This window comes from Boleophthalmus pectinirostris, unplaced genomic scaffold, assembly GCF_026225935.1.
Source record: "Boleophthalmus pectinirostris isolate CB_2022bp ecotype Guang Dong unplaced genomic scaffold, ASM2622593v1 HiC_scaffold_12, whole genome shotgun sequence".
NCBI classification, from domain to species: domain Eukaryota; kingdom Metazoa; phylum Chordata; class Actinopteri; order Gobiiformes; family Gobiidae; genus Boleophthalmus; species Boleophthalmus pectinirostris.
The window spans coordinates 13,497,009-13,506,170 of NW_026571018.1; the positions used below are offsets into that span (position 1 = coordinate 13,497,009).

The 9,162-nt window shown below is 38.7% G+C and overlaps 1 long non-coding RNA gene across 1 annotated transcript; it reads right to left on the minus strand.

Moving 5' to 3' along the window:
* Positions 1–222: 222 nt before the first annotated feature.
* LOC129407416 (uncharacterized) lies at positions 223–1,345 on the minus strand. The gene is made up of 3 exons (XR_008631522.1): positions 1,323–1,345; positions 340–524; positions 223–261 (listed from the first exon to the last, which is right to left on the minus strand). It is a non-coding gene; the product is annotated as an uncharacterized LOC129407416 (long non-coding RNA).
* Between the last annotated feature and the right edge of the window lie 7,817 nt (positions 1,346–9,162).

Sequence of the window (9,162 nt, forward strand, 5' to 3'; positions counted from 1 at the left end):
CCGACAAAAGCATAATATATTTCTTTAATTACTTTGTGGCTAATCTGAACCTATTTTTAAAACCATATCTGAACTTAAAACCTTAGTTCATCTAACAAAGGATATAAACCATGGGGACCTGGTGTTCGTCTTTGTAATGTAGCTAGTCCATTACAAAGACTTGATGTCAACTAATAAGTGTTAAAAGGACAGAAACAAATGCAAAGTTTTAAAAACGTTATTGAATGATTGATTGAAAATTGTGTTTCGCAGTGAAGTGACCTGTAAAAGAAAATGAAATAAGTAAATGGTAGACGTGCATTTCTATCAGTAATTGTGGTTAAAATGAATTGTACTTACCAAGCCCCGAGGTTTCAGAATGGCCGCCCGTTCAAGTCAATGGATCGAGCTCAGTGGTGCATGACTCCAAATTCGCCTTTAGCCGGGCGAGGTACTTACAGTGGCTGTGGGCCGTTTGAGCGTGCGCAGTAGTGCTCTTTTCGCTTTGACCAATCAGAGCGAGAGGAGCTAGAGCGGAGCCGGAGCTAACGATGATAACGTGTTTTTTAAGACAACTGAAGGATTTTGAGCTGAGAAAAAGTTTATGATCTAAAAATAGTAAGGGTGCAACAATAACTGAAATATCATGATATTGTATCGTCAAAGTTCTCACAATAATAATATCGTGGATCATCACAATATGTCAAATTACAAGTCTCTTAAATTAAGAGTTATGGTGCAGCAATAGCTAAAAAAAGACAGAGGGAACTATGATCCTTTGCTCCATTTTAGTGAAGACTACAAGAAGGAATAACAGTTCTAAGCACTTTTAAGTCTTAGTTCTTTGGATTAAGTCTTGTCAAGGCATTTTAAGAGGAAAAAGTAGCATATTAACAGTTTTGTTAGCCTCCACAAAATATCGCAATAAATATTGTACTGTGAGATGTATATCGTGAAAATATCATACTCAGAGATTTGGATATTGTTACATCCCTAATCGTGAGCCTCCTCACCATATCGTGAGCTTTCCCACAATATCGCAGTAAATATCGTACCATGAGGTTCATACAGTGACAATATCATATCGTGAGACTTGGATATCGTTACACCCCTAAAAAATACGTAAAAATCGCCACAAAATCAAACATTTTTGAAAGTTGTAGGTGCCTTGTCAGCTGAACACAAGCAGTTTGTGATTACATTGCGCACTATGTGAAAAATCCAGTCTCAGCTCATGGGATTTTTTCCGTTGAAGTACCAGTGAGTGTCCACTACGTCAACTGGAAGCAGCTACAATCTAGCTATACCCTATCCAGTTATTTTAATTAGATCATGGTACTTACCCTCTTGTGTTGTCTGCCTCAGGTGTTCCGGTTAAAAGAGTCCCCAGGCAGCCGGAGCACTTTAAGAAGGTTCCAGTGCAGGCAACCATTTTGTTAGGAGGAGGGGTGTGCAGATATTTTAACTCTTTTCTATTTAGTATTTTTAAATTAATAATAAAACACTGCTAAATTAATAAACATATATATATTTGTACTTAGATTTAGTTGAATATTTGGACACTGTTTTGATATGGTTAATTTTTTTAAATATTTGAACTAAATGACCTGTAATTACCTGTACTTTGAGATGAGCTCACCCAATTAAAGAGAGTAGAAGCCTCACCTTTGTCAAGAGAAGGTGCTGTGTGTGGGTGCAGGTTTTGCCAGGCTTGTTTTTAACTTTTGTAAATATTTTTCACATTTTTTTTTTGGTTATGGAATAAATGCACTTTGGGTCTGCACTAAAAATCGGCTCAGCTTGACTCTGTTCCTCTCAGACTGCTAAGGTTGCTATCCAGGCTTTTATAGTCCTCATATGGAAGCTAGATCCCTGTAGTGGCTGAGTATACAGATTTTAGTCCCCACGATGTCATAGATACCCTCTCGCACACGCCCGCAGCACATGACATCACCACTGTGTACCCCCCCTCTTCCTCCTCCTCCTCCTCCTCCTCCTCTGCTGCTGTGAGGAGAGAGAGTGTTATGATGTTTGTACAAATCCACTCGGGGGACCACAGACTCTTTTGTCTCAGAATATGAGCATCTTCCCTCAGTACAGTAAAGCTATCTGTGTTTACGGCTGCGTCCTGTCCCCACGGCCCCGAACAATGGACTGTTTTAATTGGACCCACAATTAAACCTGATTAATTCCATCCACAGTACACATATGTGATGTTTGCTTCTCAGGGAATACAAGAGTTAGTTTTTCTTTCAATGGCCGACCCAGTTTACTCCAGCCTGGGCTCAGTCCCTGTAAGGGCTGTGGTTCTGTCACTGGCCCTGCTGCTCTGGGGCACATGGAAGTCTTTGGTGTAGTAGCAGTGGTAGTAGCAGTAGTAGCTGTGGTGGTGGTAGTGGTAGTAGTGGAAGTGGTAGTGGTGGTAGTAGTAGTGGTGGTAGTAGTGGTGGTGGTGGCAGTGGTAGTAGTAGTGATGGTAGTGGTAGTAGTGGTGGTGGTAGTGAGAGTAGTGGTGGTGGTAGCGGTAGTAGTGGTGGTGGTAGTAGGGGGTAGTAGTGGTAGTAATAGTAATAGTGTTAGTAATAGTAGTAACAGTGGTGGTAGTAGAAATACTTGACTTACTTGACTTTGTTCTACTACTACTACTACTACTACTACTACTGCTACTAGTAGTAGTCAAGTAAGGAAAGCGTATACATTGCACATGGGCAATTCATTTATTTGTATTTATTTGTTTTATTGCACAGACCAGATTTAGCTATAAGCTAATTTTCTTCTGTAGTCCCTGGGCAGAGGCAAAGTAACAACACGTAACATTGTGCAGATACTTCATAAAATAACCCATGTAACCTTTAAAATGCAGCTTAAAAAAACAAACAAAAACAAATGCCCACAACTTATCATCAGCAGAAGGAGCAGTTCATCAATGCTCCAAATACAACTTTACAAATTGATATTTACATACTGTATATACATTATTCCTATAGACAAAGTAAAGGCTACAGCCCCAACTCTTTAAGCCACTTCTTAAGTTTGAAGTTAAAATGTACCAGAACAGATTTAGAGATTTAAGTGATATGTTTTTATGTTGGAACACAAAACTCATCACAATGCTCAAAACGTGTGAATGTAACCTAATGCTGCTTCAGATATGTTTTATTATTATCATCTTTTCTTTACATGAAAACCTAGTTCTTCCATATATTCTGTAGTTACTATCACGATGCCCTCTGCTGTGCACAACACTTTTAGTCCCAAAAGTGGAAAGCAATCATTTCTTTTCTTTTCATTTGCACTCAGTCATCATCAATGTCATTATTATGATAATGTTTTAATTTCAGATGGAGAGCAGGGGCATATGCTGCATTCATGTGCTCCTCAGGAACTCTGGGACATGTTTTTCCGAGTTGAAAAATTCACTTGAATGCAGCACAAGAAAAACAACTCGGGTCAAAACAACTCCCTGACAAAAAATTAAGTTAGAAATATTAAAGGTGCATTGTGTAACTTTTCGGTATCAATGGATATGTCATTGTGTTGTCTAAAATGTTCCACAATGTGACATTAAACAGCTCGACCTGACATTTATTCAATTACAGGTGGTTTTATTGCTCAAAAATACCTAGAAAAACAGGCATTCTGATTGTGAGCCGGGTTGCCTCTCCACAGATCTGACCTGTAACTTGGTCTGGTTTGGTCTCCATGAAGATAGAAACATTTATTGCCATACTGTGAAACATTTCTCTAAAAAGAAAAGTATTTGACAGACCCTTCACCAGAAAAGTTACACAATGCACCTTTAATCATTACATGCACTAAGGCGGCTGCAATATTATTCAAAATCACAATTTTAATGGACACAATTAGCAAATCCCAGAGGCTGCATTTTTTGAAGTACCATAATTTCCTCCACAAACAACAAAATGTCCTGTCATACTGTGTGTATGAAAAGCTGACCTTGTAGTTTAGATCTGAAATGTGATTCTTTTAATTATTTGTCAGTTCACATTTCAGTGTTTTGGTCAATTCACCGCAGTGAAATGAACTTTGAACAGAATTCTATTACTGAAAGTGCATTATGTAACGTCTAAGGTGGAGAGTCTGCTCTTGGTTGTCCCCATAGCGCTGTTATTTCTTTGCTTGGAATGTTCCATAGTAGGGCATTAAACATATCTCCCTCAGAAATACCATAAAAACATGAATTACTGTGTGCAGGCTTGCTTCTCCATAGATCTGACCACGAACCTGTCTCTGTTATTTGGTTATTTTTTCAGACCAAGTGTTTGTTTTCATACATGAGAGTTTTGACTGCTCACTAGCGGCGGACTTCCTCAGAGTGGTTAGGGTTAATGTTGCTGTGACGTGTCTGGTCTTCCTACCGGTGGAGGCAGGACAACAGCGCCATCTGCAGTCCAACTTCCTCAGGACAGTATCCCAGGTGTGTGAGAGTAAAAAATCCCTCCTCATCCCGGTTTATAATCCCGTGGGCACATTTCCGTATTTCAATTGCCTCTTTATGCCTCTTTATGTTTTTATGGCGTTTGTTTTCCTTTGTCCCAGTGATGTTTGCTCTCTCCCAGTGCATAATATGGTTCTTTCTTTTACACTGGTCAGAACTGACAGATTTAAGTTGTTCCTGTTTTGCTTTGTGATTTGTTGCTCATGCACACTTCGCATTATCTCCTATGTTCGTTTTTCGTGTACTGAATGCCCTCCCTGTTTCCCAGAAGTATGTTTTATTGCACGACATGCAGGGTGTGTCATCTATGATATTACATTTATGCTCTGATTCTATTTTGACTTTTGGGTGGATGAGTAATTGTAATTAAGTTTTCTGTACGGTTTCACTGGTGTCTTGATATTGTGTTGTGCCAAAACCTGTATATATCAGCTGACCGGACACGTCACAGCAAGATCACGTGACTGTTAGTGAGTAGGGATGTAACGACATCCAAATCTCATGGTACGATATTATTATGATATGCATCTGACGGTACGATATTTATTGCGATATTTTGAAGAGGCAAATATAATTGTAGATGAAATCCAAATTTTTTGCTTTTAAAATACCTTGACAAGATTTTGGTGTGAATTATTTCCATCACAATCCCAAGAATTCAAGTAAAAAAAAATGTATTTCTTCATGTTGTCTGCACTGAAAGGAATCTTGGGATATGTAGTTTCTGATGTTCCTAAGCTGTTGCTACTATAAAACCATGCATTTAAGCAAAGGAACTTTTGACGGTACGATTTCACAATATTTCAATTATTGTGAAATCTCTACTAGTGAGCAATCGAAACTGTCAGGTATGAAAACAAACTTTTGGTCTGAAAAAAGAACCTAAGAACATAAATTATCGGAAGACCAAATGAACCTCACTGGACTACTAACCTGTCTCTATTTTGATTTCCTAGTTTATTTCCATACTGTGGAATGATCAAAAACAGTAATATCTCCATGGAGACAAGCAGGTGGCAGACCCTCCTCCAGAAAAGTTATACAGTGCACCTTTAAAACACAGTACCAAATTTAATCCCAAGGGCAACGCTCGTCAGAAAAATCGCATTTAGATATTTCCCTCAAATCGTTCAGCCCTAACCCTGCACCAATCATTCTCCGTCGCTCATAAAATTCCTCACTTGGGGATTGGCGATAATTTACCAGAATAAATCCTAAAAGATACAACCAAGACTGACAGATAAAACGAAACTAAATCTCTCCTCTGCTTTGAACAACATGTGTACTCCATTTTATGTCCCCACACATCTCCGCTGGAACTGACATTTATGGCGGTGAGAAAATGCAAATCACACTCGAAACTTCAAATTGCGCTGTTTCTTCCCTACGGCGTGTATGTATATTGTGCGTTAGAGATATCACGAGATGACAACTACTATATAATTCACACCTCGCTAAAAGAAAACGTAAAATTACCCTCGCCATGCTTCGGACTAATGGAACACAGCACGCCACACACACACACACACACACACACACACGTACTCCTACTCATGGTTAATATTTAGTCATGAAACGGCCTGGATTCCCACGCCAATCAGCCACTGCAAGCAATTAGAACTGAAAGCCAAGAGCGCTATATGGCCAACAATAATCTTGTGCGAGAAGAGACGCCATTTGAAAGCAAGCGGACACAACGGTGGAGATAGAGTGGGAGTAAGACTGTGTAGGACGTTGGTAATTGGATATACTCACATGACAATATAGAGTTTAAAACTGAGCTAGAAGGTTATAGAATTATACGGTGAGATTTGATGTTTAAAGGTGCATTATGTAACTTCTAAGGTAAACTTCTAGGTTGCTTATCTCCATGGAGGTGCTATTTCTTCTTCTGGAATGTTCCACAGTAGAGTATTAAACATATCTACCTTGCATTTATTCAATTGTAGGTGTTTTGGTGTAGCCTGATTCATCAGCCGGTTTCACTTCGTGTAAACAATCTGATCTCGCAGCATTAGGATTCGTTCGCTCGATGGTAGGCGGGTACTTTTTTTATTTAACCATTCGCTTCTATTTGGTCGTGACGTATGTAATGCGCCGGAACGCTCAGTGGTGTCCAGTCAGTGGTGAGAGGAAGGAAGCATGTCTGTCAACGATCATGGTCGTTTCTGCGAGGTGAACTTGTGAATTAATGGTGCAATAAAAAATGCAAAGTTTGTATTTGGTTAAGGAAGTCCAAAGGAGGATAGCGTATACAGTCTGCTATCGCAACTCGGGTTCTTGCAAACAGTCTAGTGTATTCTGATTCCTGACCTTGTCGCTGGAGAGAAATGAAGTTGACTGGCTAGTTTTGGTGTTTTATAGCTCAGAAATACATATTTGAAAACATTAATTCTTACCATGTGCTGGCTCGCTTCTCCATAGATCTGACCATTAACTTCTTTCCAATGTGTTTACTAAGCTTCAGACTGCAGGGCTTAATGCTCAGTTTGAATTTTTTTTTTTTGTGTGAAATCCGATCTTTTTGCAAGGTCCTTCACATTTCCAATTAAGTACAACTACAATGTGTATGTATCTCCATGAAGATAGAAAGGTTTAATGCCATACTGTGAAACATTCCAGACAAAAGCAATAACATCTTCATGAAGAAAAGCCTTTGACAGACACTCCACCAGAAAATGTTACACAGTGCACCTTTAATTCTCTGCATGTACAATAGCTGGATGCATATTTGCCCAAGGGAGAAAAAAAATATATCTTTGAACACATTAATGTTTCTGTCACATGTAAAAAAAATAAATAAATAAAGTAGACCATTCTAAATCGATAAGTTTTGTTTTGACTGGGAGATGCTCTGCGCTTAAATAATATATGTCTCTATTGTGGATAAACGGGACACGCATCATTGTCCAATCCTTTAATGTGATTCAGCAGCATCACAGAGAATAATTGCAACGCTAAATTAAGCGAGCAGTTTTTGGCTTGTAAACAAAAGGGTCATTATAGTAGAATTGCAAATCAAAATAGCTATTTAAATATACGGCCTAATACAGCGGGGGGTGAAAAAAGTACTCAGATATAGTGAAGTAAATCTAAAAAGTTTAATTTAGTTAAAGGTGCACTGTGTAACTTTTCTGCTGGAGTGTCTGCCTTATGCTTGTCTCCATGGTGATGTCATTGCTTTGCCTGGGATGTTCCACAGTATGGTATTAACCAAATATACAGTGTGTTTATTCATTTACAAGTGTTTTATTTTTTTCAAAATTCTCGGAAAAACATGCCTTATTTATGTCAGCGGGTCCATTTCTCCATAGATATGACCTTTAACTTGACCTGGTGATGTGGTCTGGTCATCTCCATGGTGATAGTTAAATGAAATGCCACACTGTAGAACATTTCAGGAATAAACAACATGGTGTCAAGCAGGTGGCAGACTTTCTACAAGAAAAGTTACACGGACAGATACCTAAAAACTGTAGTGTTTTACTTTTGAATTTTGTTACCTTCCACACTGGCATATAGGAATATCCATATGCAGCATTGTTCAAGGTAAAAAAATGTTGTATACAAAGTCCACAGTCAAAGTACACTGAGCAGCTTGGCCGTCTGCCATCTCTGTACAGTGCAAATAATACTGTGTGTTTCTCCAAGCACCAAGAGGAAATGAGAACTGATGTAGTGATCAGGGCCTGTAATTAAATGCATTAGAGTTGATACAAGAGAAGAGTATCACCATGCAATCTCATTTAATATACCCTGGATCCTTTGTTAGCAGCTTGGGCCACCATTGTACTTACACATATCAGATGGGCTGTCTTTTATTTTACATCAAAGTAATTGCATGACTTCAAATGTATAGTAAAAGAGATTCTGATAAGATTGGAAGAGACATAAACTGCATATTGTAAGGGGGAGTTTCAATATGTTTTCATGTAACTAAAAGATGCACTATAACGTTTTGGGGTCAGGTCCATTATCTCCATGGAAATGTTGCTTTACCCGAGTTGTTTTACAGTATGGAATTAAACATTTCTTTCTTGCATTCATTTAATTGTAGGTGTTTTTAATGCAGAAAACATAACCTTGTGCAGCAAGATGGATTCTCGTGATATTTGTGAGTTCACAAACTCACGAGAATTGTGATGGGGGCTTATAACACCCTTAATGCACAAATTTGTATTGCAAAAATGGTGAAATTTGTTTATTGATATCTTCCCTCTCCAGACACTTGTTTTGGTATTAACTGGTCATTTGAACAGGTTTGCCATGATTGACTAAAATGAAACTGGTGGGTGGGCGGATCGCTCAATCAGCTTGAGTCATTCTGCTGCAAGTGCCTCCTTTTTCTAAATGCCTTCGGAGAGAGTGAGGTGGACAATGTGTAGAACTCAATTCAGAGTGATATACATGTCAATCTGGCATAAGCCAGGTTACAGAAAACATGCATTCTTACTTTAAGCTCACCTCTCCACAGATGTGACCTGTATTTTGACCTGGTTGCGTCACATGGTTGTCTCAGTGGAGTATAATTCAAATGGCTTATTTAGACTGAGTTAACAATCTTTGTTCAGCTTTAGAAACTCAATAGGGCACATAACATATTTGATATTGTTTTTTATAAAGTTATTGTTTTAAAACTTGCAGTAAAAAGTAGTGCTTTGGGCAAATTCAATTGTAAGCCTGAGGGGCCAAGAAGAATTGGTCTGAGGGCTCCGGGCCATACT